This window comes from Aulostomus chinensis, chromosome 1 (genome assembly GCF_037954235.1).
Source record: "Aulostomus chinensis isolate RoL2024-O1b breed Wild chromosome 1, RoL_Achi_v1.0, whole genome shotgun sequence".
In the NCBI taxonomy this organism is placed as follows: domain Eukaryota; kingdom Metazoa; phylum Chordata; class Actinopteri; order Syngnathiformes; family Aulostomidae; genus Aulostomus; species Aulostomus chinensis.
The window spans coordinates 61770366-61797904 of NC_141320.1; the positions used below are offsets into that span (position 1 = coordinate 61770366).

Here is a 27539-nt window from a genome sequence, read left to right on the forward strand (position 1 = left end):
TGAAAAGTGTATCATTCCACATTTACAGATGGGGTTTTTTTGGGGGGGGGGGCTTCTTTTTTTTTAGCTAACACTTCAAAAACTAATTCATTCCTGAGACACCGGGAGAGTTCCGACCCCCTCAGAACTGTTCTACCAGGAACTGAACCAACCGGCGACAGCTGTGACCCCGACCCGCGCAGGACCGAGGCCTGACACGGCTGGGGGCGTTGCTAACTGCCGTTAGAAAGGTAATGATCAGTTGCAAGTTGTCAAAACCAAACTTTAAGTTGTCGTAGCATCGCCATCTGAACTCGACCGATCACACCCAGTCCACTTGTTGTCATGGTAACGGGTGGGGTAAAACATGGCTTATTTGAACCCGGTTCACAGAATCGACTCTTTGCCCTTTTGAACATTAGCAGCTGCTGGCTAATGTTAGCATTGCTAATCATCTTTCATTTGTGCCACCGATCGATGGCAGTGAGCCGATGACGCTTCCTTGACATGATTTGATTGGTTACTTACAACACTCAGTCTCAAAAGCAACCAGTAACTTGATGAGTTACTTTGGAACATGACCAGAGCTTTGCTGCTCCCCCTGCCTCCTGGTTCTGGTCTTGATTCGGTCTCACCTTGTCTCAGTCTTTGTCTTGACTTATATGACCTCTTTAAGTCCTGCTCTTGGTCTTCCTACACTGTGGTCTTGGTCTCAGTTCAGGTGGTCTAGACCACAACACGAATCGCTCCGTTACTCCACAGTATGTCAGACAGTCCCTTTGATCCTGAAAATCCTGTGCGCCGTGTGTGATATTGAAAACCCGGCATTCCATCAGGAACTCCTAACCGTCGTATACAAACGGATCCGTCCTGCATTTTGAGCAGCCCTCTACGCAAGACTGCATCTGTTTTCTAAGTGCTAGAGCCAGGACTGCACAGCGTCTGCCAGGCTATCTCTGAGGGATGCTTCGGTTCAGAGACAGGATCCAAGGAAATGGCTCATTAGCTAACATTATCCAAGTCAAAATATTATTTTCTGCCTCTCCGGTAGGTAGAAAGTCAAAACACCAAATATACACACACACACACACACACACACACACACACACACACAGCTCTGCAGTTTGCTTGGAAAGTTGAGCAGCACACTTTTTATGCAGAGGTACATTTCCTATGTCTACCCCCAGGGGCACACTGCAAAAGAGCACGTAGAGGAGGAATCAAAAGAGGAGACATGCCGGCTGTGAATCAGAGACAGCAGTCACCTTCAAACCTTTAGATTTACCACACACACACACACACACTGAATTGTTTAAGTAGATGTTTAAGCTCTGTAAATACACACCCTGCTGAGTTGCTACAACGTTCCACACATCAAAAACCTACTTCTCTCTGGTACCGTGAAAGAAAATCACATGTGTAGTTGCCTTCTTAGCCAACGTGGATGTGACGCGTACGTCAAATAATCACAGCGGCGTACGGGATCGGCTGAGATCAGCAGCAAAAACAATATCATTTTGACAATTTGATTCGCTTGCTGCTGCTGCCCCATTTCCACCGGTTCAGCGGAAACAACCCGGCTCACTGAATCAGGTTGCCAGCTGAACAAAGCGTAAGATGGGAAGAAAAGAAAAAAAAAGGCCCAGGGTTGATACATATTTAATAAGATTTAAAGTGCTGCCTTTATGTGCAGCTGTTCCATATTTAAAAGCTACAAATACAATTTGTAATGCATTCAGTAAGTAATATTGTGGTTGTTTAATAAAGCCTACAGCCGAAGCCACAAATAGCGTTGCATGTGCCCACACTGGCATTAATAACACCTCTATGGGATAAAATGACTTTTATACCTTGTTGCATATTAACTGGGTTCTCTCATCAAGTCAGATCCCAGACTCCCATCGCCACCCACAGGTGCCGAGCGCCGACTTTGCACATTTGCGGCGCTTCAATGTGAAGAGTCGACAATAAAAGATTAAAAAAAAAGAAAACGACTCCGTCGTGGGTTAGGAGGCGGTGCTTGGATATTCACCGTGCACTCTTCCTCCTGCGATGCTTTGTGTCCGCACAGTAACCCTAACTTTGTTACTGCTGCATTTAGTGTCTCCACTCTCACAAATCCCAGAACCTTTTCTTTTTTTCAAAAACTTGGGACGCTAACAGTTTTGTTTTTTTTGTTTTCTGTTTTATCGATGGATCTCAGTATTATCATTATTTTTAGTCGCGGTTTTAGTACTTTACATGTAAATTAAGAAGGGTGAATTTTAATGTTTGCATTTGATTCCAGTGCGTTTAATGTCACAGAATTTACCATAAAACTATAATTACATGTTTAAGATCATAAAAAAAGCATTTGTTGAAGCATGAAAATGAACCCTTTGTGGTCGGACCAAGGTTGACGGTGCAGTACAAACACAACATAACTTATTCACATAAATGCTCTCAGTTCTGAAACTCAGAGATGTGCTTTGTTAATCCTGGGGTTGGGGAGGTGGGGGGGCGGTGGGTGGGAGGGAATCTGTTAAATTTCCAGCTCAGCTACTCAGCATTCTGCATGAATGCTTCACACAAACTGTTGCATTTTCAAGGCTTGGCTGGAATCAATCAAGGGCGTTCTGTGCTGCCGAATTCACCTTGATAGTTGCTCGGCTGCAGTCTTTGGAGAACTGTTTGCAGGACCGTGTTAAAGCTGGAGAACCACGTATTTATTGCATCAAGAGGAGTTATGGAGGTAGCGGTTAGCGGCAACTGCCATTAGACAATGCCTGACAGGCTAACATTTATCTCTAGATGAAGCAACCTGCTTCCACTCACTTTAAAACCAGCTTGTTTAAAATGGAACTTCTTCTCTTGCAATCTAATCTCTCTTAATGGTCTCGGAATAGACATGATAAATCAATCACAGAGTTAACAGCCTTCCAGTAGCAATCAAAGCAAGGCCTCCGAGTGCTTGGATGATTAGGTTCAGGGACCTAATCTTCCATTGGCTTGGGCTTAAAGAGAAGTGTGGTGTGGAAGGACCTTTGGGGAGCCCTCCCCCAGGAGGCCCCCCCCCCCGTGTTTAAGACTTTGCTACTCATCAGTCAAACAAGAGACAACCTGCTAAAGCGCTAATCTGCTTGATAGCGGCTAACCTGCGGTACCAGGAGGCCACGCAGGGATCTTGAACTAACCCGCTGCATAAGTAATGGAGAGATTAGACCTGTGCGATAAAAGGTCTTTGTCACGTGACCTGGATGGGAACTACGGGGAGAGAGTTCACCTCCTTCACATGAACTCCTCTAATGATTCCCTCCTTGTAGCCATAATTAAACCCGTTACCCATTGTCTTGATTTATTAGCTCCACAACCCGCTTTGCCAACCTTGATCAATTACGTGACCACCTATCTCAGCCCAGCTCTTTAGTTAACACTGTCACGTAGCTTGTGTAAGTGACAGCTCAGGATGTGTGTGTGTGTGTGAGAGAGAGAGAGTGTGGGAGGCATTATCATTCCACCCTGTGATTAGAGGAACCTTAATGGATGTCTCAACAGCGGAAGCACTAAGACCAGACAAGCGTTTAGTACATGTCTAGACGGAGTGTGTTTGTTGGTCATGTCAGAAACACTTGAATCCTCCTGAAACACGGCGGATTTATGCTTCTCTTGACACTAATTAATGCAGGGCTCTTAATCTATATTTCGGTTTTTCTGTGTGTGTGTGTGTTTGCGGGGGGGGGGGGGGCAAGGACAGTTGGGTAAGGTAATAAAAGTGCAGGAATGACACAATCATAACCAAAAGTTGTTGTTTTTAATATAATTTCAAGTCTTAAAAGCGAGCACATTTATCACGTTTTGGTCCCGTCAGAATGATTTCATTTTCACGTCATGCAAAATTACTTTCTCTCGCTTTTGTGGTGCGTTCTTGATTCGCCATGGCAACCGTTATTTTCTTCTTTTTTTTGTGTTTCCTCAAAACTCTAGTATACCCTCCGTATATCCAGCAGCTGCGTTCGCCGCTCATCACCTAATCTCCACTCGTCTGGAACTCAGTCCGCCATTAGCTTCCTGCGTCCTCTCGTTCGGCTCCAGAGGCCTTAAACACAGCAGTTTCAGCTTCTGTCTGCTTTTTAATTCTGAGGCTTTTCTGACTGGTTCTCCCCTTCGGATGAGCTCATCCTCTGAGTGCACAGCTCGTATAGTCGCATTATCGTCTGGTTATGGGTTTATGTGGAGTTCCGTTTGCTCTGGTCTGATAAGTCCGTCAACGTGGAGTCTTTCAAGCTTTGCGTGGTTCGTTTCACGGACAAAAATCCAAGCGTAATGTGTCAACTGTCAATACCCCCCCCCCCCCCCCCATGACAACATTCAGTGCTCTTGGTCTCAAGTGTCAGGGACTCCTGCATACTTTGGTTCTGCTCATTTGTAGAAGACGAAGGTAGATGCAAGACGAAGGTAGATGCAGAAATAGAGTTTGTTTCGCCTCATTTGCGGTGTTCCACCACGAGAGGGACATCCGTCTCCATCGTTTGACCGCAGCAGAACAATGCTCGTAGCTCTGCGGCTGTTGTAGGTGGCGCCAAGTTCACGGTGGAGGAAGCTGTTGTTTTGCATAGCGAGGAGGACTCGATCATCCTCCGGACAAACCAGACTAAAAACAGACTTTACAGTTCATTTGGTTTTGGTTTTTTTTATGGAAGAAAACGAGCGAGCGAAGCTGCTCGAGCTAAATTGTCCGCGAGATGGGAAGTGTGATCAATCAGAGTTGGCGATGTCCAAAATAACCCTTCATAAGGGGTCGTTCAATCCGTTGTTCAGTTAAAAAAAAAAAATTTGCTGTGCGTAGCTTTGTTAAAGCTGAACTACCACATATGCAGCCACACCAGCGACGGCACGGCCATCTTGTGTTTTGCCCTCTGGAGTCATATCATCCTTGTTGCTTTGACAGCTTGATTTCTCGTGTGTCGGAGGGGTTAAACCAGGAAGTCACATCGTGAACAAAACACTCCATATTTATAGACAGCGGTTGAGGATTAACATGGAAATGCTGACAGACATGACAAAGGAGCGACGGAAACACAAACAAACAGCAGATAAGGCAGGGAGGAGATAACGCGGCAACAAATGATAGCAAGAACAAGCGGCGGAGCGGAGCAGACGTGCACTGCACATTAGGAGGGGAACAAACCCAGAGCAACTGAGGTTGAACAGTTCTAGAAAATATTTTTGTCTGAAAATCCGACAAATTCCTCTGAGATTAAAGAAAACCTGCTCCTGCTGAAGATTAGTGCTCTTTAAAGTGCATTGAGTTCCAATCCCTTTTCTCCCCTGCATGATCTGTTAAGAGAAACAATTCCTTGACACGTGAAGTCAGAGGAAAAGCAGATGACACTTTTTGAAGTCGTACATGTCGTTTAGTTGGACGGTGCATGTCAAATGTTAAAAGACCGACAACCAAATCTGCTTCACTACAGCTGGACCGGGTCCCTTTCTTACATAATCCGAGCTTTTGGTTTGCGGCTAAACAGCGTAAAATAATTCCACCTTGTAAACAGCAACAGAAATAAGCCATAACACCACCAAGATTCCCGGAGGTCAGACAGGCGCCGTGTCGGGCCCACTCAAGCCAAACACAAGGACACACTCTGGATCCGGGCTCACACTGTGGCTTTTGGACAGCTCGATAAACGCCCACAAAACCTTTTTGTCATGGCCTCCCGGAAAAAAAAGAAAGAAAAAAAAAACAAACTCTGAGCATATTTTCAAGCTTCTCTGCAATCACAATCTCCACACGGCCCGCGGAGAAACATATTTGCCGAGGAGATAGGGGTGTGAGGACTGCTGTCATTTTCTGATTATCAAATCTGATGAGAGGGCGACTGGTGAGGAAGCAAACAGCGGGGATTATGTGCAGGATTCTGGTTGGTTCACACGTTTGCTGTAGTCTAATCTAAGCAGAAGTCGATAGAAATCACTTTAACCAATATTTCTATGGATGCATTTACACATAGGCTGCTTATTTTCTACACCGTCATCAGGCTGTTTCCTCAAAAGTGTAAATAAATAAATTTGCACGTGGGATTTTTTTGTAGTTTCAAGCTTTCAGATGAAGTACAGCTTGGCATATGAAACTTCTACTGTTCTAAAAACGCAAATATTTCAAATGTATGCGCCCAAAGACACGAGTATCACAGACGAGTACTGCACAAAGCACATTTAAGGAGAAAAATGATCGAAAAAAAACAGTGTTTGCTTAATTCTGCCTTCACCTTTTGGCGCCGTTTAACCTCATTTTTGAGGATTCTAAAACCTACGTATTATAAAATACAGACATCCATAAGTTGTATTAAGGATTTTTCTTTTGTTAGGACCTTGTTTGGAGTTTAACACCCACATAAAAAGGATATTTTGTTTGTCTGATGAATTCAGGTGAGAGTCATCATCCAGCAAGAGGGCATTTCAAGATCGCTTTTCCTCCCCTCTAGTTGAACTCAACCAAACTCCATGTAAAAAATGCAATGCAATGCAATTTTTAGCTGTGTTAAATGAATCTGCACCCAAATTTAGGAGTTGCTTCCTCGGTCCATGTCACAATTCTTCACCAAGTTTAGTCAAATTCAGCCTGATGGTTAGCAAAATCAACAAAAACTAACAGGCACAAAATCAGAGCACATTAGCGGGAGGCAGGTATCTTGCTGGTCCTCCAGAGTAAACACCTATATCCCAGCAGCGAATGATGCCAGCACGTAAATGTGTGAACAGACAAAATCCTGAACCCTGAGCGGGTTCATTTACAGAAGCGTGCATTAAAGCAAACGGGCGAGCTGTAATACCTGGCAGTAACTGGCTCAGTCACAGCTCATCTGACTCATGTGACGCAAACCTGTGAGTGGAGGCAGGAGGAAGAGAGGGAAAAAAAAAAAATAGAAACGTGTGAAATCAAACTGTTGCAAAGCTGGCGAAATCAAAGGATTTACATTTAATGGGACGTGTCAATCATGATTATTGCGATGCTAAAAATAGCATTCAGCTGCCTGCGAAACTCTGAGAACAGAAGTTTACAGTGGAGTGCGACAGCTTAACGGTGAACTTTAGCTCTGCTGCTCGGAATGGAGATGCATTATTATTATTGGGCCGTTTCCCACGGCAACATGTAGTTTTATTAATGTCTCTCTTCTTGACGATGTTGCCAGAGTGGAAAATGATGAATTCAGAAATGCATTCGCTCCTTTTTTCTTTTTCTTTTTTTTTCTTTTTTAAAGCATCAACATTAAAGCAATCATAAAAGTCACTGCTGGATGTCGGGAGTCTGATACGGCGACATTACAGCGGCGGCGCTCGTGGAGTGCTTTGCCTATTTTTATATCCAGGGATTTTATTGCCCCATTGAGGCTGTTTAATCAGAGTTAACTCCATCTGGAACTGAATTACAGGGCAACCCTTCTGCCTGAGCCCCCACAGACTGTGGGCCTAAACAACCCCCCACCACACTACCACCTCTCAGCCCACAAACACACTCACAGCACTCTCCTTCGCTCTCTCTCTCTCTCTCTCTCTCTCTCTCTCATTCTAGCTGGAGTGATCGAGGGTGGTGCAGGGAGTGATCAATATGTTTGTGCTATAAATAGCCGGTAGCGCAGTGTAGCACTAAGGAGGGGGGATGCAGGGGTAATATATTTGATGAGGTGGGGGTGAAGTGGGTGGGTGGGTGGGGGGGGGGGGGGGGCGGGGGGCAGCATGGAAATGTTGCTGCGCATTCACAAAGCTCCACCAGGGAGTGAAGCATTACTGCTGTTTGCTACCTGGCTGAGGCCTGGGAATGCATCAGAACCGGAGCGATGCCGTCGCATCATACGGGACACCACCGACGGCGCGGCAACAGGGAGGTTCCATGATTCCGGAGAACCAAATGTTTGGCTACGTGAAGGAAATACATACTGAATTCACAAAGGTGGCATATCAAAGTGACAAATAAGCAATAAAGATGTTTTTTGTGGGACACAGCAAGCCAATTGTGTTGGCATTTAAATGTGGCGCTAACTGAAGTGTAGATTTGTCACAAAAACTCAAGAAATCCTCATTTAGTGGGTTTTTAAATTGCAGCATAAGAAATGTATATATGACTGAACACAGTCGAGGAGCTGTGAAAATAACTGTAATTACCAAACTGCTGTAAGAATTAACATAAGTATCATAATTCCTGTAATTCTTGAACCTTCAGTACCGTAATTCTTTAATAGCTGTGCAAATACTTTCCCTGGGTTAAGTTGCAGCAGAATTTGGTCAAACTTTGTGGCGGGGTGCATGACCCAAAGAAGAACCCATTATAGTTTGGAGCAGATGTGTTAACCACAGCAACAAAATTAGTAATTTTTCTATGGGGTTTGGTGAGCGGCAGTTAACCTGGCGGCTAACATCACGAATGGTTCTGCATCTCCAAACACTTTTCTCTTCATTTTCCTGAATGTTTGTTTGTTGATGGCCTTCGTCTTGATGAGTGGGCTGATAGAATAGAAGTTGAAGGTTACATCAGTCTCTCTCTCTCTCTCTCTCTCTCTCTCGCTCTCACACACACACACACACACACACACACACACCATCAGAGAATGGGCTATAATCAGATGTTTGACAAGAATCAATTCTGCCGATGGTTCCAAAAATGTTTCACAAGTGCAGTTTCAGCGCTGAACACAACAAAAAAAACTCCAAAAGTTGCAACGGAGTCGACTGCAGTTGTTATGCAAATAAGTTTTAATTTGAACTGTAATCACAACAGACAAGGCCCCTCGGGGTGTAATGACAGATGTCAGCCTTTGATTATAAATGTCAGTGGAGAGAGGAGCACTGTCCTGTCTGCCTGGCCCATCTCCTGCCTGTGTTCAACACACACACACACACACACACACACACACTGCCAAACATTTATTTTCTCATTAGTGGCATGTAATCACGGTATTACAGCGTGCTGTCACCGGGTGATATTTTGAACTAATGTTTGATTGATGACGGACTGTAATGAAGGTGTTGGAAATGGTGGTACAGAAATGTCTAATTAAAGGCTGTTTTCTATTGAGACGCAAAAGAAAAAAAAAGGAAGAACAACTTTGAAAGCTTGAGGGCACATTTTGATTTCAATTTTTCCATTTTTTCTAAGATATGACAAACTTGTCTGTTGCTTTGAATTCTTTTTGTTTTGCTCCTGATGTACCAGGTGATTCGGGTATTGAAAAAATGCATCTTAATCTGAGATGAAATATTGATTTTTTTCATTTTTGTATGTTTTTTTTTTTTTTTAATTTTGGTGTCCAAGTCAAACTGCAACCTATTTTTTTTTGTCCCCCTCAAAATAATATCTGCCTTACACTCCACGGGAATGAACTTTGATCATTCAGAAGGTCGGCGCTGACACACACACACACACACACACACACACACGGATCTTCCCTCCATCAAGAAGTTTACGGTAGCTTTTGTTTTTCATGGAGTAGCGAGTGATGGGGAAGTAGCGAGGCAGGTAGGAAAGAAAGAAAGACAACAAACAACCAAACCAAAAAAAAAAGAAAAAGAAACAACGTCAAGTGTGTGAAGGCAGCAGACGGAATCCCATCCAAACGACTTCCTACTTAACTTTAACCCCTCGATTCTCCAGCAGATGCGATGACATAATTGCGCTGCAGGATGATATTGACAATCTCATTGAAATGGTCACTTTCAGTATCATAACGCCGTAGAAATGATTTACACGTGATGGAATGTGGCGTACTGATGACAAGATCGATTGGCTGGGTGTCAGTGACCCCCGGAGCAGCAGCCTTCCTCAGGATACGCCGTCAACGAGCGAGTATTGATGGAGACATCTGATCACGTCATTGCGCAGCAGCCTGTAGAATTCTGTGCCGACACACTTCATGAGAAATGTGACGGGACAGAAGCGCCTAGCTGTCACGCGGCCATCATGGCAGAAGCGGAGAAAGGTTGGGTTTTTTTTCTTTGTCGTGTTTGCTTTCTGCTCTCCAAAATGTTGTCAAGAAGAATGGAAGGGAAACACGAGGTCCAAGCCACGTTTGCTTCAAAGCTTTTTGACGATTTCTTTTTTATTCCAGAGGAAGGAGGTTTTCTTTGGTGTTTTATGTCTACGCGTGTTCTCAAAAGCAGGTTTCAGAGCCGTTCCTGGATATTTCTGGATCTTAATCCCTTGTCTCCGGCCGCCGCCACCGCCGCCGTTGCTGCTGCCAGCAGTATTCAGGATGTCACAATCCAGGAAATGTTTTATTGAGCAGTCGCCACTCGCTCCCTCAAGTCATGTACCGCAATCGCTGGAGACTGATGTTTCGTATGTATCTCCTGTTTTAAATTGCTTAAGTAGTTTTCCAGCTGCTTCATTTCTCCTTCAGGCTGTTTCACTGCCGAATATGTCGCATTTATTGGGTTGAACAAAGTGGGATTCACTGGCAGTTTTATCACATTTGCTACCCAATAAAATAGGTTTTGGTTTCAGTTATAAGGTTGGGGACACAGTAAGTGAGCCACATGATTAGAGCGTTCCTCCTCCATTACATCTTCTTTATTTATATCGTCAGGATATATTCACATCTCCTCGTGGTGGATTTTGTGAGGTGGCTTTTTTGGGGTTTTTTTTTGGGGGGGGGTAATTTTGCCACATTTCTTTGTACCTTCTGTGTAATTCTACAGAAGAACCAATTTGAAGGTGCGTGACGATCAATATTAACATCAATATCGCCCCCAATCCTAGATGCGAAGACGCTGGAGGCCAGGGGTACTGGGGAGGATGCTGTGGCAGTCACTGAAAGTCAAACAACTCATATTAATTTAAAAAAAAAAGAGCGTTTCAGAATGATTTCGCTCAAGCATTCTTCAAGAAGTCTTTCTTAAAATGTAGAAATACACAATATTTGATGATTTCTTTTTTTGATGGGGTGCTAGATTTTTGTAGACTGACACGGGGGGCGTGTTTGCTCCGTTTGGTTGCAAAATGTTAGTCCCACGTGAAAATCTCGTGCAGCACTGGATTCCTCCAACGATGACAGACTTCCCTGCATCATCCGTCTGAGACGCCAGCAAACATGTTCCTTCTTCACCTCTCACATAGAGCAAACCGGCAAACGAGCAAGGCGCCCGAAAGGTCGGAGCCTTCCGTCTGCGCCTGAAGGCGCCACACGGACACCGGATGACACCTTTTTAGAAACAACACGTTCATGTGTGATGTACGGATTAAAAACCAACGTCACAAACTTGACGATCAATTGTTACACCAAGACCGGAAACGTAGGGCGAAATCCCCCACGGGCCACGGTGATAGGATCTTCACCATTTTCATAAATTCAAATGTCACATATTCTATTCTTCAGCGCTGCAGACAATGCATTGAAAGACGGTAGTCATATGCTAATGTGGGTAATCTATTGGTGTGTAGTTCATTAGTCATGGTTGCTGTACAATGCGCCCGCACTGTATAGAGCTGATAAGGGCGCTTGTGACTGGGAGGCAACTTTTTTGAATACGCGTGTCAGTTTAGGAAATCTGTTTGGGAAAAGTCAATTAATAGAACACAGCCTGTCCCTCTGACTACAGGACAAATGTGGAGCCTCGCTGGACAGCGTGGCTCTGTGATAGTCATCAGCGGTTCTAATTGGATCTCACTCAAGGCGGCAGCAAGTAGGAATAATTGCAAGGGAGACAGAATTGAAGTGATGAAAATGCTAATTTTGATTCGAAACAAATCAATTTGGTACCTCAGCCAGTGGTGCAAGAAGAGTATTAATACATAGAGAGGCAGGGGGTCGGCAAGGCTGCTCAGGACGATCGCACAGATTGGGAGAAAACCCTCTAAACAGAGGGCATTAATATCTAAAATGAAGACAATGACGTGTGATCAAATGTCCCCCAAAAACAATGTCCGGAATCATTTGACCGTCATCTCCTGTGCTTACAGAGCGTCCTGTTCCAGTCCTTTGAGCCAGGCTATGATTCAAAGTAGGATTTAGAAATGATGTACCTGTCCAATGCTCCAAGTGGGCAAGAAAACCAGCAAATCTGGAAATGCTAGGTTTTGTTGAGTCTTAAAATGTTTCGAATCAGTGAGATGGGAATTCCAAACCTTTATTATTATTATTATTATTATTATTTGGGTGGTTTACATTTTTGGTGATATCCATGCAGGAACACATTGTCTGCCTTTGCAGTTTGTCCTGATTTGGCCAAAATTTTGCACAAAGTATTTACAAAATATGAAATCAGGGAAAGTCAAACACAATACGACCAAAAAAATCAAAGATTTTGATAAGAAAGAGAAAATAAATGGTACGTCGTCTAAAAACGTCTCTTCTGTTTTCTTGAGACTCCTAATTTCAATGACTGTGTCCTTCTCTACTGCAACAGTTGATTGGGACTACTACCCCCGCCCCCCCCCCCCCCACACACACACACACACACACACACACACACACACACACACACGAATCTCCTTGCTTGCTGTTTGTTCCAGTTGGTGCAGATTTACCCAAGCAACCACCAAAGACTTCTGTTGATTTTTAAGGTGAGAAAGTTCTGGATATGTAGCAAGTTTATCAAAGTAAGGCTTATTTGGACCTTCTAGCGAAGTGCTACAGTTGTTTTGGTACCGCCAGCCCCAGACTCCAGAGATGACTCCTGCACCAAAATGTCGTCATTCCACAGTTACAAAGCCTCGGGATTCTTTGCAACACCGATTTCTGAGCAAAATAAATAAAATAAAGGATTTTAATGCAACACCAGGCCCTTGGCTTCAGAAAGTATTCATAAGTGGCTCCACTGTGTATTTCGCTTTTCCAACCCCTGAACTAGCTGGCTTGTTAAGCCAAGAAGTAAATAATAAAAGCAGCCTTTTTTTCAGTTCTTCTAATAATTGGCTCATTTCTTGAAGACATAACTTGCAAACATCGTCTAACGAGACAAAGGTCTGAACCGAAAAGAAAGAGGGGAATGACATTTGTAATCACAGTCATCTTCCAACGCATCGGCTCTGATTGTAGATAAAAGGCGTGTATAGACGGTGCCGGTCATTAAAAAGCACTCGAGGATGGACGACGGCTTAAAATCTTTAGATGGTTCAATGTCTCGCTCTATAACGCCACTCTGATTTAGAGTTCTAAAGCCACAGAGGAGCTGCACTCCAGAAACAAAAGACGGAGAACTGACAGCAGGTGAGACACACACACACACACACACACAGGCGCGCGCGCGCTCCACACCAACGAGAAAGTGCTTTCAATTAAGGCCGATCGTAATAAAAGACAAACCCGGAGACCTCCAGATAAATTGATTCTAATTAAAACAAGTGAGTGAAAGGACCGCTGGGTCCAAGCTTTAGAAAAATGTTTCATATCATTCAATCTGAATTATGAAGCTAAATCCTTCATTACTTTCTTCCTAAGAAATTCCATTTAACATTCTCTTTTTTAATCATCTTTATTTCTGCTCTTATTAACATCTGGCCTGCTAGCAATTTCCTCCCTCCACCCCTACTCCCTTTGGGAGGGGCAGCAGGTTGGAAGTAGAGACCCCAGGTTTGCTCTCCCAGCTCCTCCTGGGGGAGTTCCACAACCCCCTGTAATCCGTCAGAAGTCAAAGGGTCGGCCTGCAACCGATGTGTCAACTACGTCTGTCACAGCCAACTCCTTGTGGGGCAGAAATACAGACGCCAGGACCTAAAAGGACCTTTGGACTTGTAATGGCTCCTGCAGGGGCAGGACGGCAGTCTCATGCACACACGAGAGGCTCGGTCCGGTCAGAACAACAAAGCTCGCCCGCCTCTTCCTACCATCGCTGATCTCGGATACGCCTGCTACGGTTAAGCGACGGTTATATTGCAAGATCGCACACACGCCGTATCAACTAGGCATTTGGTGGAGACTGGGTCAAAATCTAGTGGACAGCTGGACTGTAAACAGGAAGTCCAAAACAATAATCACTGATTTTCTAAAGGGAGTCTGGACGAGAAGAAGGAGGTGGAACTTTAGTGCCTGAAATCGTCATGCGGAGACCAGGCGGACCCAAAGGAGAAGTTCTGAAACAAAAAATCAAGCTCAAATGTCCACTGGGACTCGAGGATGAACTAGAGGTCAAAGGTCAAGGTCAGGTCACCTGTTCTGTGTGACGTCTGCCATTCTTGGTATTTCAGGACTATCTCCAGGGAATTTGTCCACATCCGCTACAAATATCCTCGACATTGTGAGGATGAACTTGAAAGACTTTGGGCGTCTTCGGTTGAGGTCGGCATTCTGTACTCTTCAGGTGAAGCCGGCGTCGTCAAGGTCAAGCGTTTCTATGATTTCCTGCCCTCAGCCGGGGTAACTTCCTCCTGAACGGCAGCAAACAACAACAAAGTGAAGACCGCTAAAGGACGTCTGACAAATGACTGAGCTGGTTTCATTCCAAATGCCAATACTTATATTTGCAAGTGCGACAAAACAAATGGACAACAGTGCAGTACGGCAAACCGGGGACCTATGATCATTTCATGCATCATTTTAAGTGACACAAGGCTCAATACAGACATCCCCTATTGGGAAATCAATACAGCCCATGAAAAAATAACCGTTAACTTTGAGGTAAAAGGATAATTTTTTTTTCTTAAAAATAACACTGGGGTGTAGAGAAGCACCTGAGGTTCTCAAAAACGAAAAAAAAAAAGACTTATTTTTGATTCTACTCCACTCTCTCTTCCTCCCTCCTTCCTTTCCATTTCTTTGTAATATGTTGGATAGCTGTAGGCTACTATGAGGCTAAGTTTGTGAGGGTGTATTAATGAAAAAAGCACCTGCACCAAAAACCATTTATCACATCACACTGGGGCTAGCTGACACAGGGAATGGAGTGTGCGCACTTTGTGAAGGGGTAGGTGTGTTTATGCGTCTTTGTGTGTGTGTGTGTATAAGTGTGTTTCTGCTTGCCGTTGTGACACATTCATCATGGAGGACATAAATGAGCTGAACTCAAGGTGTGGAAGGGCGCAAGGGTGGGGGGGGGGAATGGCTGTTAACTGTGGACAAAAAAAACAAAAACCATGAGACAGAGAAGGAGGATGGGTGGGAAAAGAGGAAACAGAAGGGAAGTGACATTGGTGTGTGAAGGGAAGTGTCATGAGGCTTAGTCTGAGGAGAAATGTGTCTCCTGCAGGGTTTCAAGGAGCTGCCATCACCTTCCACATCACTTGGCTTGAAGGTTGCACCATCCCAGGACACAGTTTTACTGTGGCTCAGGTTCCTGCGAGTGCCGAGGTAAATACTTCACCTCTGCTTCTCCATTCAGGCTCCGCGGTGCAAAATCTATTTCCATACGTAATGATACATCACCAGGGATAGGCCCCCTATGTAAGAAACCCAGAGTGGAAGAAACGTGCGCTCCTCGCGGGGGGGGGGGGGGGGGGGGGGGGGGGGAGGAGGATATATGCTACACGTTGTGTAATCATGGCGCTTGCTGTGAATGGACGGAACATCACAAGACAGGACAAACAGCGTAACTACGTCGACTGTCCCCCGCAACTACATAATGAGACAAAGCTGCTTTTGTTAAACTGTCCAACCGCAACACAGTAACTCGCATGTTTCCTTTAGTTTGGGCTGATAGCAGATAGCCTGCAGGAGTCTCGTGCGCCATTTTGCTGTGAAGAGCAACGTGCTAGTTTTCCCTTTATATCTGGAAGCTGAACTTGTTTTTTTTGTGTCATGCACTCGCGAGTAGCTGTCATAGAAACAAAGAGGCCCCGCCTACAACACTGTGTCCAGTAATAAATATGATCCCAAGGGTGTGTTCGTGTGGGACATCCAGCAACCAACCAGCCGCTATGTTTCCAAACAAAAACGAGCATCACAGGTTGCTTTCTCCCGCTGAGTCCGACGCCTCTCGCGTCTTGTTTTTAATTCAACTGAAACTTTCAGAAAAGAAATCCCTCTTTCATGCAGGTCTTACGCATGAAACCAGAAACTTCACATTGATACCGATGTCATTTTAGGCATCTGGTTGAAACAGCTAAGAAGCTAATCTGCTGGCGTACCTTCAAATAATCTGTTATGAAATTAATTGCAATTGGGGCGTATTATTTTATCTCACTTATCTGTAAAAACCAAGTGTAACATCAGCTATATTCTGCTGCACTTTCAGAAATTTCCAAAACCGTTTCGTCAGATATTCTGCGTGGCGATGACGACAATAACGCGTCGTTTTTCTTGTATCGTCTAAACCAGCTGAGCCGTCGGAGTCAGAGAGGCCATTACTGACTGTGAGCTCTTTAAAAAGCACCAATAATTCTGCAGCGATCCTTCTAGCCAAGCCGTTTATCCCGTCGTATTTCAAACTGCTACATTTCAATAAAAGGATAAACTGTCGTGCCATCTCTCCCTTTTACCCCCCTCCCCCCAAAAAATTTAAAAAGGCAGACACGTGTGTGATTTCTTGAGCATTTAGTTGACAAATGAGAACTTAATCAGCTTGAGGACAGTTACAGATTTGAAGTAAAAAGGCTGCTGTTAGTGAGCCGACTGAAATGGGCCTTTTCTTCATTTGCTGTCGTGTCTCATTTTTAACGGTAAATTTTCCGAATATAATAACCTAGATAAAATCATTTAAGTGTTTTTTAATTCCTCTCTTACTGGAGATGCGATCCGTTTTTCATATATTCAGTTTTGCAGCTTCATATAATTTCCTCCCAGATTGTAGCTGGCAGCATTTCTGAACTCCTCGCACATCCCAATAACCACCTCACCTCAGGGTGCAGGGTGCAGGCATGCTTAAAAGATGAAGGGGAAAAAATATTAAGACAAAAAAATAAAAACACAATCATAAAGAATCACAGGAAGTGCAGCCTCAGCACTCGCCTATGCAAAAGCACGGTGGTGATTATGCAGAGACCAAAGAAGCCTCGGAGCACTAACAGCTGGCCCGGTCTCACCGAGGATCACGGAGAGTCTTCTGATCTTCCTAATATATTCAGTAATCACTGATAGGTTTCGACAGTGTGTGTGTGTGTGTGTGTGTGTGTGTCAACAACCCAGCAGATGAAAGTTCACCTCTTCTGACGGATGATCATCCATACGATACGATAAGGTAAATATTCTGAGGCTGCTCTCATCCCGTGCAGCGTGGTTTGCACGCCGTCCCGACAGGAGGAGCACAAACTCCACCCACATCAATAATACCTGCTCTGACTCTTGTGTGGCAACAGTCTTTTGCCGTTTGTTCCAGACACCGTTGCAAAACCTCAACTGGTGAACTATCTGTCAGTTAGCAGGAAGGGCTAAGGGCGCTAGTTTTCTCCCAATTTGGTAAAGCGGGTCGAGGAAGGACCCACTACGTGTTGGGGCTGATCAGTTTTACGTTGTTAAAAATGGCCCTTTTTTGCATCGGGTCTGGTTGAGATCTTCAGGAACACAAGACAGCAAATGGTCACTGATGTCAAGTTGAACTTTGTTCAAAACAGCAAATGCGGCGCGTCCACGCATCTCAATAACGCAATATTTGACTTCTCGTGGACGATATTTGCATGAGAGGAAAAGGTGAGACATACAGACCTGAGGGTTTTTGGATGCAATTCCATTTTCAGTTCAACAAGACTAACTGGTAATAGAAAAAAAAAAAGCAAGTGATTTGTATTCTATTGTTTCAGCATGTGAGATATTTCTGAAATCGTAATACTTGTGATCTCTATTTTAGTAGAGAATCCCAGCGCTGTATATAAACACAGTGGCCTGCGGCTCAGCGTGAATAATTCACTCCTCCCCTCTAAGCCCACTGAGTAAAGTTCATCCACTGTTATAGTTCTGTAATAGTCAACAGCAGATGTCGAGATTTGGAGGTTTTTGCTTTTTTGGAATAGGTAATGACACCCTCTGGTTCATATCATCATCATGTCTCCCCACGTGGTGAGACACTGAGCTGTCTCTGGCATCTGGGCGGCTGCTGCAGGTTCGTTTGAGGAGTGCAGAGCAGGACGGTCCTCAGCCTGAAAACCAGTGGAATCTTTGTTTCGTTCTGCAAGGGGCGTGATGTACTCTTCTGGAAAAATGCTGCTGATTGGTTATCCAAGTGTCTGACTTTCTTATTGCGGTGTCTTTCTTTCTTTTTTTTTTTTCCCAAAGCGATCGAAATTGCCGACGTCTCATTCCTAACTGTAAAATGTCAATTTATCAATGGACTGATAGGCTGAGTGTTGAGGAGAAGTCACCCAAGGACAGGGACACTGAATGTAGTTAAGAGTCTGACAGCTTAACGCTTAAAGGCCAACCGCCGCTGGGGCTTCAAATCACTCATTCAGCGTCTTCAATCAAACGGCAGAAATGATTCCCATCAAGTCCACAAGTGGGCCGCCAAAGAAAGGGCCCGCAAGAGGTGAGATGAAAGTGACAGCTGCTTATCGATCACGGACCATCAGCCACACAGAAACCCAAGATGAGATCAGAGCAGGGACCAGAATCAGAACCACGGGGCGACGACTGGAGGAGGTGTTTGGGGTTTTTTTTTTCCTAGTAATTATACTTCTCTTAATTCAATCTTGAGGGTAATTTGTAGTTTTTATTGCCTGGAGCTAAAAGGTTCGACCACAGTTTGCAACCCAGTTACATTTTGACGAAAAAAAAAAAACGCTTTTCTATTCATTTTAATCAATTTCTTGTTGATTGAACAAATATAAAAAATGTAATCATAAGAGAAAATTGGGCGATTTAGGCGTAATTATCTGCCAATATTCTGACAAATTTCCAACCACATGAGCAATGACAGAAGCGAGTGCCTGCCTCACTCACCAAGAAGCTTTTGAGATATGCTGGCGACAATCGATGGCTCCCTGAGGTTTTGGCCTCTTTCCCTCTCATGCCTTGGCATGACTTCAAGGCCAGCGTGAGACATAGGTGTAGCTCAAACTAAATGCCAGACCTTCATTTTATTCTCAGAGGAAGCTGCAATAATTCAGAACATCGAAGATAATACAGCTGAAACTGCTGAAAAATGTCCAAACTTCTTGACAAAAAAAAAAAACCCACATTTTTCTCCAAAGAAATATGGCCGCAAATGTCCTGGAATATCAGTAAACACCTGGTTGCAGCTGCCAAAACTGTTGGAAAAGCCCAGTGTGATTAAAAAGAGTCAGTTTGGTGCCAGAAAAACAGCAGCAAATGTCCTGATGCCTCGCGAAATACACAGAGCAGAAATACTGCTGAAAATGTCTTGGAATCTCACCAGACACCTGGTTTTAGTTGCCAAAACTGCTGAAAATCTCCAGTCTCATTAAAAATTATGACAATAAAGATCCTTGAATCCTTGAAATGGCCCGTTTGGTACCAGAAAAGCAGCAGCGAATCGCTTGATGCCTCATTAATACCACCTGGTAGAAATTTGGCTGAAAATGTCCTGAAGGCTCACGAAACATCTGGTTTTGGTGGCCAAAACGACTGAAACACTTGGTTTAGTTGCTGGGAACATTGCCGAGAATGTCCTGAAACTCACCAAAAACACTGAAGCCAGAACTGCAAATGTCCTGATGTCTAAGTAGAAAGAGTGAAGTCAGCGCTGCAGCACTTGAAGGATATGCAGACATATATTTATAGATACCCGTATAATTGAAGTTTTTGGAGTGCCCTGCTTCTGTACCTCGCACTGATAATCAGAAGCAGCGTGTGGTTTTCTTTGGTATCGCTGTAAACAACAGATGTTGCAGACGGAGGAAACAAATTGAATACAGTTACAAATATCTGGACTTCCTGGGGCAGGCGATGTCCTTCCAGTCTAACAACAGCGGCACAGTGAAAGAACATCAGTCATAAAATATGTTCCAGCCATTGCTCTCTCTGTTATTCTTCTTTGGGTTTTATGGGTCCAAGCACAGTTTGGATGTGGCCAGGTGAGGATACAGCTTTGAAACATCGAGTCAGCTAAAAGGGTTGAGCTTTGTCAGCACCCTGCAGTGCCTTTATAGTTTAATACTGAAAGCGGAGGCAGGTTGACACAACACTGCAGTAGCAACCTTGTACTTGTGGATACAGGAACTGCAAGTCCATAAGATAGCCGGTCGAAACGGGTCATGACATCTTAATGAATGGTTGTCTTTTTTCTTCTTTTTTTTAAAAAAAGGAAAAATTCTGGTGGTTCGCAAGCAATTACAACAAGAAAAAGACTAAAAATGCAAACAAGGAGAGTTTGCAAAGCAAAGACGCTGAACATCTGAGGCATGAGTGTCAGCTGTTGAGCCGGAACATTCTGCCTTTGTTAACTTATCCATAATGCAGCTGCCACATGCCGGTTGTGTCAGGATGATCAAATGAATGTCTAAGTCAAACAGTTTGGATAGCTGCCGCCGCCGCTGCTACTTCGTTGTGTTTGTTATTGCTGTTGTCAAATTTGTTTTCCCTAAATCTGACCTGAAAAAGGCGACCTTTGACAAATCCGGGAAATAATACAAACAGAAGTAAAGACTTTTACTCGCAAGTATGGGTTAAAACCTCCCACAGAGCATTTGGAAGTTAATTTTAGATGTGTTGCTGTAACCCCCCCCCCGCCGCCTGCACGTGCACCCCACTTTCTCCCGGTTGCATGATTTTTCTGCCTGCGGAGCAGCTTCAATAACCCACGGGCCATCCGCGTGATGTTCTCCCTCTGGAATTCTGTTGCATGCCGTGAAGTGATGTGCTTACTCATCACTCGTATCTTTCTTGTGTTTTATGTCTAGCTGGAAATACGAGGAGGGATGACTCAGCCAGCCATGGAGCCAGTCATGGAGTCGGTTGAATCTCAGTTCATTTGGTTAATTTTATGCTCGCTGCTGGAATGCGTCCACACATTTGTGCAGACGGGGGACGACAGGGAAGCAACCTGCTTTAGGCACTTTTTTCAGTTTCTGCGGTCTGTGATTGTTAATGGATTCTCTTGGGCGTCGTCAACCATCACTTTGTTGCAATTTGCACCGATACTGATAATGAAGTGTGACTTCCAGTGTTGGGAGAAGCTCAGCGACCGACTCGTGGGGGACGTTACCCGGATGAATCTGTAAATGCTGCGATTCAAGTCATCATTTCATTAAAGCTGAATTTTTGCATCCAGGCAGCACTTAAGTTTCCTGAGGAGGACAATTAAAGGCATGTTAACCACAGAACAACTGTGCATCTGAAGCCTCCCTGGTCAAATCAGACCCATTATCTGGTTCAAGTGTGCAGAGGCAGACAGCATAACTGATGCATGGCTGGAGCCTTAGTGGTGCCAAAGGAGCGGGCAGTTGTGTGTTTGCATTCTATACCAAAGAATGTGACTGAAAAATTGTAGTTGATGAAATTAAATGTATGAATTCATGTCTTTTTTCCCCAGTTTGAACATCAGGAAAACAACAGTTTTGGATTGGGGTGCATGAACACGAGCTGGGCGAGATGCCACCAAAGCAGCTGAACGAACATGAGATTATTTCTTTTTTTCCGTTAAAGATATCCTGGTATCTGGTAATGTAACCATGGCAACATTGCATGGATGACTTGGTTCGGTTGCTGATTATTAATCATGTGACTTTAGGCGTTAATCATGCAGGATAACCAGCGGAGGCAGAAAGCCCCGATGCTAACAAAAGCGGGCTCGGAAGAGAACTTTCCACATTCACACCCTTCCTGGAAACACTTCATCTCATCGTGGAAAACTTAAAGAGTATAAAATACCATGTTTGGATGTGTTGTGTCGCTTTTTTGAAAGGTGAATCCCCCGCTGCATCTCCTTTAAGGATGCTGATCAGCTCAAACACAAGCGGCTCAGACGCAAACGGAAGCCTGACAAAATGTTTTCAAGACGATTTTTATCTGGAGTCCCATTGAGGCAACCAGCCCCACCGATACAGGATCCAGCTGAAGAAGCAATTCAGACTTCTAAGTTGTAACACGCAGAAGGAAACAAAGAAAATCCCACGCCCTCCTCACGCCGTGTCATGGCTCGCTCCGTGGTACAAGCAGTTACCCTCGCTACTGTCCGTCTAATAGCATTTAATTAGCTCTTAACTGCTTCTAAATGCAGGCGGCGTTGTGTGAGAGGCCAGCCACCTCCCTCCAAGGTGTGAAAGTAGATCTCAGGTAAGGGTTAAAGTCAGCAGGTCAGGACAAGCGGCTGATTGATGCTGCAGCCTGCAAAGGAAGATGGGAGACACACGGACGGGAGACGGCAAAAGTGAAGGTCGTCTCACGGCCTCTTATTTGAAGTGTCCTTTTCGGTAGTTCAGCGATCCAGACACAAAAGGACAAAGGACAGGAAAAAGCGAGCTTTTTTTTTTTTTTTTTTTTTTTTTTGTGGCGATCCGCTGAGGATTCGCACAACAAACAGGGCAGGAGTTGTAAACATGACTCACGTGGAGTGACGGACAACAGCTTCGATGACCCGTCAGCTCACGTCAAGACAAAGCTGATGAGAGGACGGACTCCCAATCATCGTCTCTGGTGGACCAGAGAGCAGAAAACACCCAGAAATCTGAATTTTGATCCAACCTTTTCAGATGTGATACCTAATAACTGGCAGATAGGATCAGATGAGGTTTGAATGTTAAACACACACACACACACACACACACACACACACGGTAAATGTGTTCAAATTCAACCATTTACAGCCTCTGCTTCAAAGTACCCAGCACTTTTAAAACCGTGAGTACTCCGAAGCTTTTCACAAGCTTTTCAAGTGTGTTTAAGCACACACACACACACACACAGCTCAGCCTGCTGTACAAATCTGACTTGATTGGCCTTGACAGTTTCAGACAGTAAAGACAGAAAAATCACACACTGGGCCTTTTCTTAGACCCACCCCCCCCTGCACACGCGCACACACGCAATATTCAATATCTGTTCAAGTGTTAAACCAAGTGGCAGATTGCTACCAATCTTCTCCGGCTGGCACGGATGCCTTCCAACTTGGAGAAGTGAAAGGGACGGTCAGAATGTTGGATGTTTTACGGGTCAGGAATTTAAAGTCTCTTTTATCTGCAGGATTAGAAATCAACTCGCGCTTCTAAACCAGAAACAAAAACCCCTCCAACTGCTTATTTTCCCAACTGAAAATCAGTCAATGTGGGAATGGAGTGGTGATGCGGGGTGATTCTGGTCCAAATGTTTCTTATTTGGGTGTTTAAATTCCAGATATGGCACTGTAAGGGTGCATCCAAGCCCTCTACTGGTCAAACGCAGCCACTGCAGGGAGGTCCTGCTATTGGCTGATCCGTGGCGGGTGATGTCACAGCGCCAACTTTCATCAGCCGGCCTGGGTACTGCTCAGATCCTTGTTAGTGATACCTTCACTTTGATACCAGTTCCTGTTGAATACTTTTTAAAATACTGAATGAATCCGTTGTGACAAATTAATATTAATGTTACAAATCTTCGGTTTTATGCTACAAAATTGTTTTACAACATAAACCTGGTTCATAGGCATTCTTACAATTGACAGCAATTTAAAAAAAAATTTTTTTGCAAGAGGTTGTGATAGATACACATTATCTTTCAGTGTTTTCAGAGTCATCCGATGATATTTATATATTTGACTGTGAGATGGGAAAAAAGGAAAAAAGGTGCATAATAATTTTGAAAAGTATCATGAGATGAATCACAATATTAGTTGTTCCACTAATTAAACAGCAATAATGACAATTTTCACAACTTCTGCATCAAAACCAAATCCAGAAATCCATGTGAAAATTTCACCAGCACAGACGGACCCACAGTTAACAGCAAGATCAGCGACTCTCCCCCAGTCGAAACTGAACCACGTCGACTCTTGTTTTCAAGGACTTCTGCAGTACATGTCCATGACTTTTCCAGGTTCTTCGAGACCAAATGAACCCCGAATAGTTAAAAATAAATCAACAAACTGGTTATTGAAGGGCATCTTTTGGAAAAGGATGGAGGAAATCCCGTCAGTACCATGGAAGTATCAAAGTTCTGTTGGTCAGTTGTAACTGGGAAAAGGGAGCTGTAGATTTATCCGCATGCACTCTTTGTGTCATCTGTTGTGTGGCATTCAAAATAAAAAAAAAAAAAGTCATGGCTTTGGTGCGGTATCTACAAATGTCTGCAGAATGTTCCAGACATACATGCAAATACCAAATACTTTGCTCAGCATGATTTCTTGGATGAAAATAAGCGCGGAAATGAGCAGAACCCCCCCCCCCCCCCCACATCCATTGTACTATTGGACTTGTGACAAGCACACAGCATTGGCTTCTCCTGCTCCCTTTACTTGTTGGTAATATCAGACTGAATTGAATGTTCTGCCTTGGTAGTTCACACACACACACACACACACACACACACTGCTAAAAATGATTTGCATTCTCATTTCACAGATGAAACTACAGCTCATGAAGAGAAGAGACGGTGGAGGTTCTGAAGGTTGACTGCAGAGGCGTCACAGTGGCTTTACTCGCCCGTACTGTAAGTCTCCGTTATTACCCAGCGCAGCCCAGTCGGGGTTATTTGTATCCGTCGCTCACACACAAGACATCTGTGGAGCTATATAATGGAACTAGTTGTGGAATCCGTGTGCTCAGGTAAATCACTTACCCCGGCAATGACTCAAGAATATTCCCCGGCTCAGTGTGAAGTCATTTTCTAAGTCAAGAGAAATGAAAGACACGGTGAGGACAGCACATGTCTAAATCACAGCGACATGACAGCTTTGGGCTAACCCAGAGTTCCAGGGCGAGAAAAGAGACACATCTTGTGTTCTCCATCACCAAAACACTGTACCGTACGTCCTCTAATACTGGCCCAGGAGTACATTCCGGCTTCCAGACTTTCACTGTGAAATTTTGTACAAACATTTAAAGGAACAGTTGTCAGGCCCACGTCAATCGAGCGTACAGATATTTTTCATCGGTGGTGCCACGAGAACGTCTCTGAGTGTTTGGTACTCACAACGCAGCTGCTGCCATCTGGAGGCACGTTTAAGTTCTACTAAGCATACGTCACTAAACTACGGATGCACCCAGATACCAGGATGTCTTCAGATACGCACCCACAATGACACCCAAACTAATTATTGCTCTGCCTGTTGTTGCCCTGCAATCCAGCGCTGCTGACCCGCAGCCGGCTCAGTCTGGACAACACACAGCCAAGTCGAGTTTCAAACATTTTTTTGACCGCGAAACACATTTTTAAGGAGATTTCCAGTCAAACTGAAGACATTCAGAGAGAGAGGGAGAGATTTCTCTGATTGTTCCATGCCAAAGGGGGTGGAGGTGGGGGCCAGACTGCTCACTAACACATGGTTTGGTTAGGGGGAAAAAAAAAAAAAAAAAAAAACTCCAGTCAAGACCACGCCCATTTCTGGGATACAATCCACAAACCAACACAGAAACAGACATTAATGTGTGGTTACACAGCCATGATTGGAGACCTGGCTTTTGACGGAATTCTATTGGGGGAATTACAGTGAATTCATTTCCTCTATCATAACTACACACAGCAGAGTTTGGGCATTTGCTGGAGACAACAGTGGTGACACCTTGTGAGCCCGTCTACGGACCCGGTGGACCAGTGTTTGCCCAGCTAGTACCGTAGAACCCTGCAGTACCCACAGAGCCGCATGTACCGAAAGATTCCTTCATATCTGAGCTGGGAACATAGGTCTCTCCTGCAGCCACGGCTTTTAGAGTTCACCACAATCACCTCCAAATGTCTGCTGTGCACGGCCGCTGCACTGTTTGGTTCTCATGCCCCAGCGTGTGCGATTGTTGGCTGCTGGATCCCAGCGGTGGCGTACACGATGGTAATTACTGGGAATTATCTCCTCTGGAATGCTGTTTGGAGAGCCACGAAGGCCTCGTCGCTACGTCCATGGCATTACAGGCATCCCACACTGTTGCCTTACCTTTGCTTGCATTGGTCACACAGGATTTCGCTTGGCAGGTACATATCTGAAGTCCTTGCCAGTCACAGATGCCACCTACAGCTCCTCTGTGTCCAGCGCCAACACATGTACAGTACAACGGCCATGATTTTAAATCCTGGCAGCATCTGCCACATTGATGTTGCAGCTGCCTGTTTGTGCATACAAGAGAATCTCATTCCTCTCGGATCACGATGAAAAAAAAAGGGGAATAAATGACTAAAGAATCATCTAAAAATCATCTATGACTTGCCAGAAAGTTTGCCTCGAATTAGCAAAAATATTTGAATTCAGTGTGAAGATTATAAATAAAAATACTGAAATTTATACTGTAAATACTAAAATGTCTTCGTAAAACAAATAGAAGTTCTCATTTCCTCAGCATCTTTTTGATTTTTTCCCCATTTATCCATGACCCAAGATGAAGGAGGAGGTGAAGAGTGGGAAAATGAGAGAACGACGGGGAGCCATCGAGGGGAGGGGGAGGGGAAAGCCCGTTAAGAGCAGCATGTGTTGCATGTTTCTAGTCGATATGTGGGCAGAGCGACATGGGACGCCATCACTAAGCTTCCTGAGAATGCCGCCATCACCCACTGGGGAACCGGAGTAATTACAGAGAGCTTTTGTCCCCATTTGCCTGCAGTAATAAGCCTAAAAGCCCGGCAGCTCAGGCATTAGATAATAAAGATTCACTGGTTGTGCTTAAGGCTTGTTAGCTTTTGTCATTTACATTGGACATTAGCGCTTTTGAAACGCACCTTTCTTTTGTTGCCATTTGTCTACATATGGAGGCGACAATATAGTTTGATGTTCGTCTTTGGCCTTTTGCCTTCAGCCTGCAGACGCAGCTGGAGCTAATCTCTGTTCTGTTTCTAGCAGAGAGAAGATTTAGGAGTGTCCATCTGGCAGTGTCAGAGTCCACCTGGAATTTATAAAGTGCTCAGGGTTTACGGCAGTTCCTGCTTTGTATGCAAACAATATCATGGGCTCTGTCCTTGGATAAGAACCCTCTGGAGCACTGGATTATCAGTGAAGACATTTAGTTTCACTTCTTCAAGACACATGATTTCCAGAGATTATTAAGTAGTTATCGGGGCTGGAACATTTCCCTCTGCTAAATAGCACTATGCACAACTGCATGGTGTGATGGTTTAATTCACTCCTGTCCAGATTTATTTGGTGGGAAGACGAAACCTGGACACAAACTTTAATTTGGAGCCCACCTCTGCAACCTCCATGTTTGCTATCAACAATATCGGAAGTGAAAAGGAAATTTTAGTCACCTACGCCAGAAACTTCGATGACATTTTATCATCTGAGCCACAAACTCAACCCGTCTGGTGTCCAAACAGCAACCTGAGCGCAAAAATATAAGAGAAACTCCATCACTGTCTCCCATGCTGCTTTGACTAAAGCTGCCGAAGATTACCCACGAGCTCAAGATGCTGCAATCCGGCGCTGTTGTGACAATGCCGATCACGTCTTTCCAGTGCGGCGATATGAAACTTGATGCACCACAACCTTACAGGGATTAAAAACCATGTGTTCATGGGCGTGTGCAGTGAAATGATCTCCATCTGACAGTGCAATTTCCTTCATCTTTGCGTCTGTCTAAGATTCCCTCGCCTCACTGGGAGAGACTTAATGGCGAGAATCCAATCCTACTGCGGTCAGGAACTCATCATCTT

At 44.4% G+C, this 27539-nt stretch overlaps 1 long non-coding RNA gene across 5 annotated transcripts in view; it reads right to left on the reverse strand.

Moving 5' to 3' along the window:
- LOC147272627 (uncharacterized) overlaps positions 1-27539 on the reverse strand; it is a 208066-nt gene that overhangs the window by 153328 nt on the left and 27199 nt on the right. The window contains exon 3 of one of the 5 annotated variants that reach the window (XR_015115928.1): positions 14101-14317. The exons of the other annotated variants lie outside the window; for them this stretch is intronic. This is a non-coding gene — a long non-coding RNA (uncharacterized LOC147272627). The remainder of the gene's footprint in view (positions 1-14100; positions 14318-27539) is intronic. 5 annotated transcript variants of the gene reach the window in all.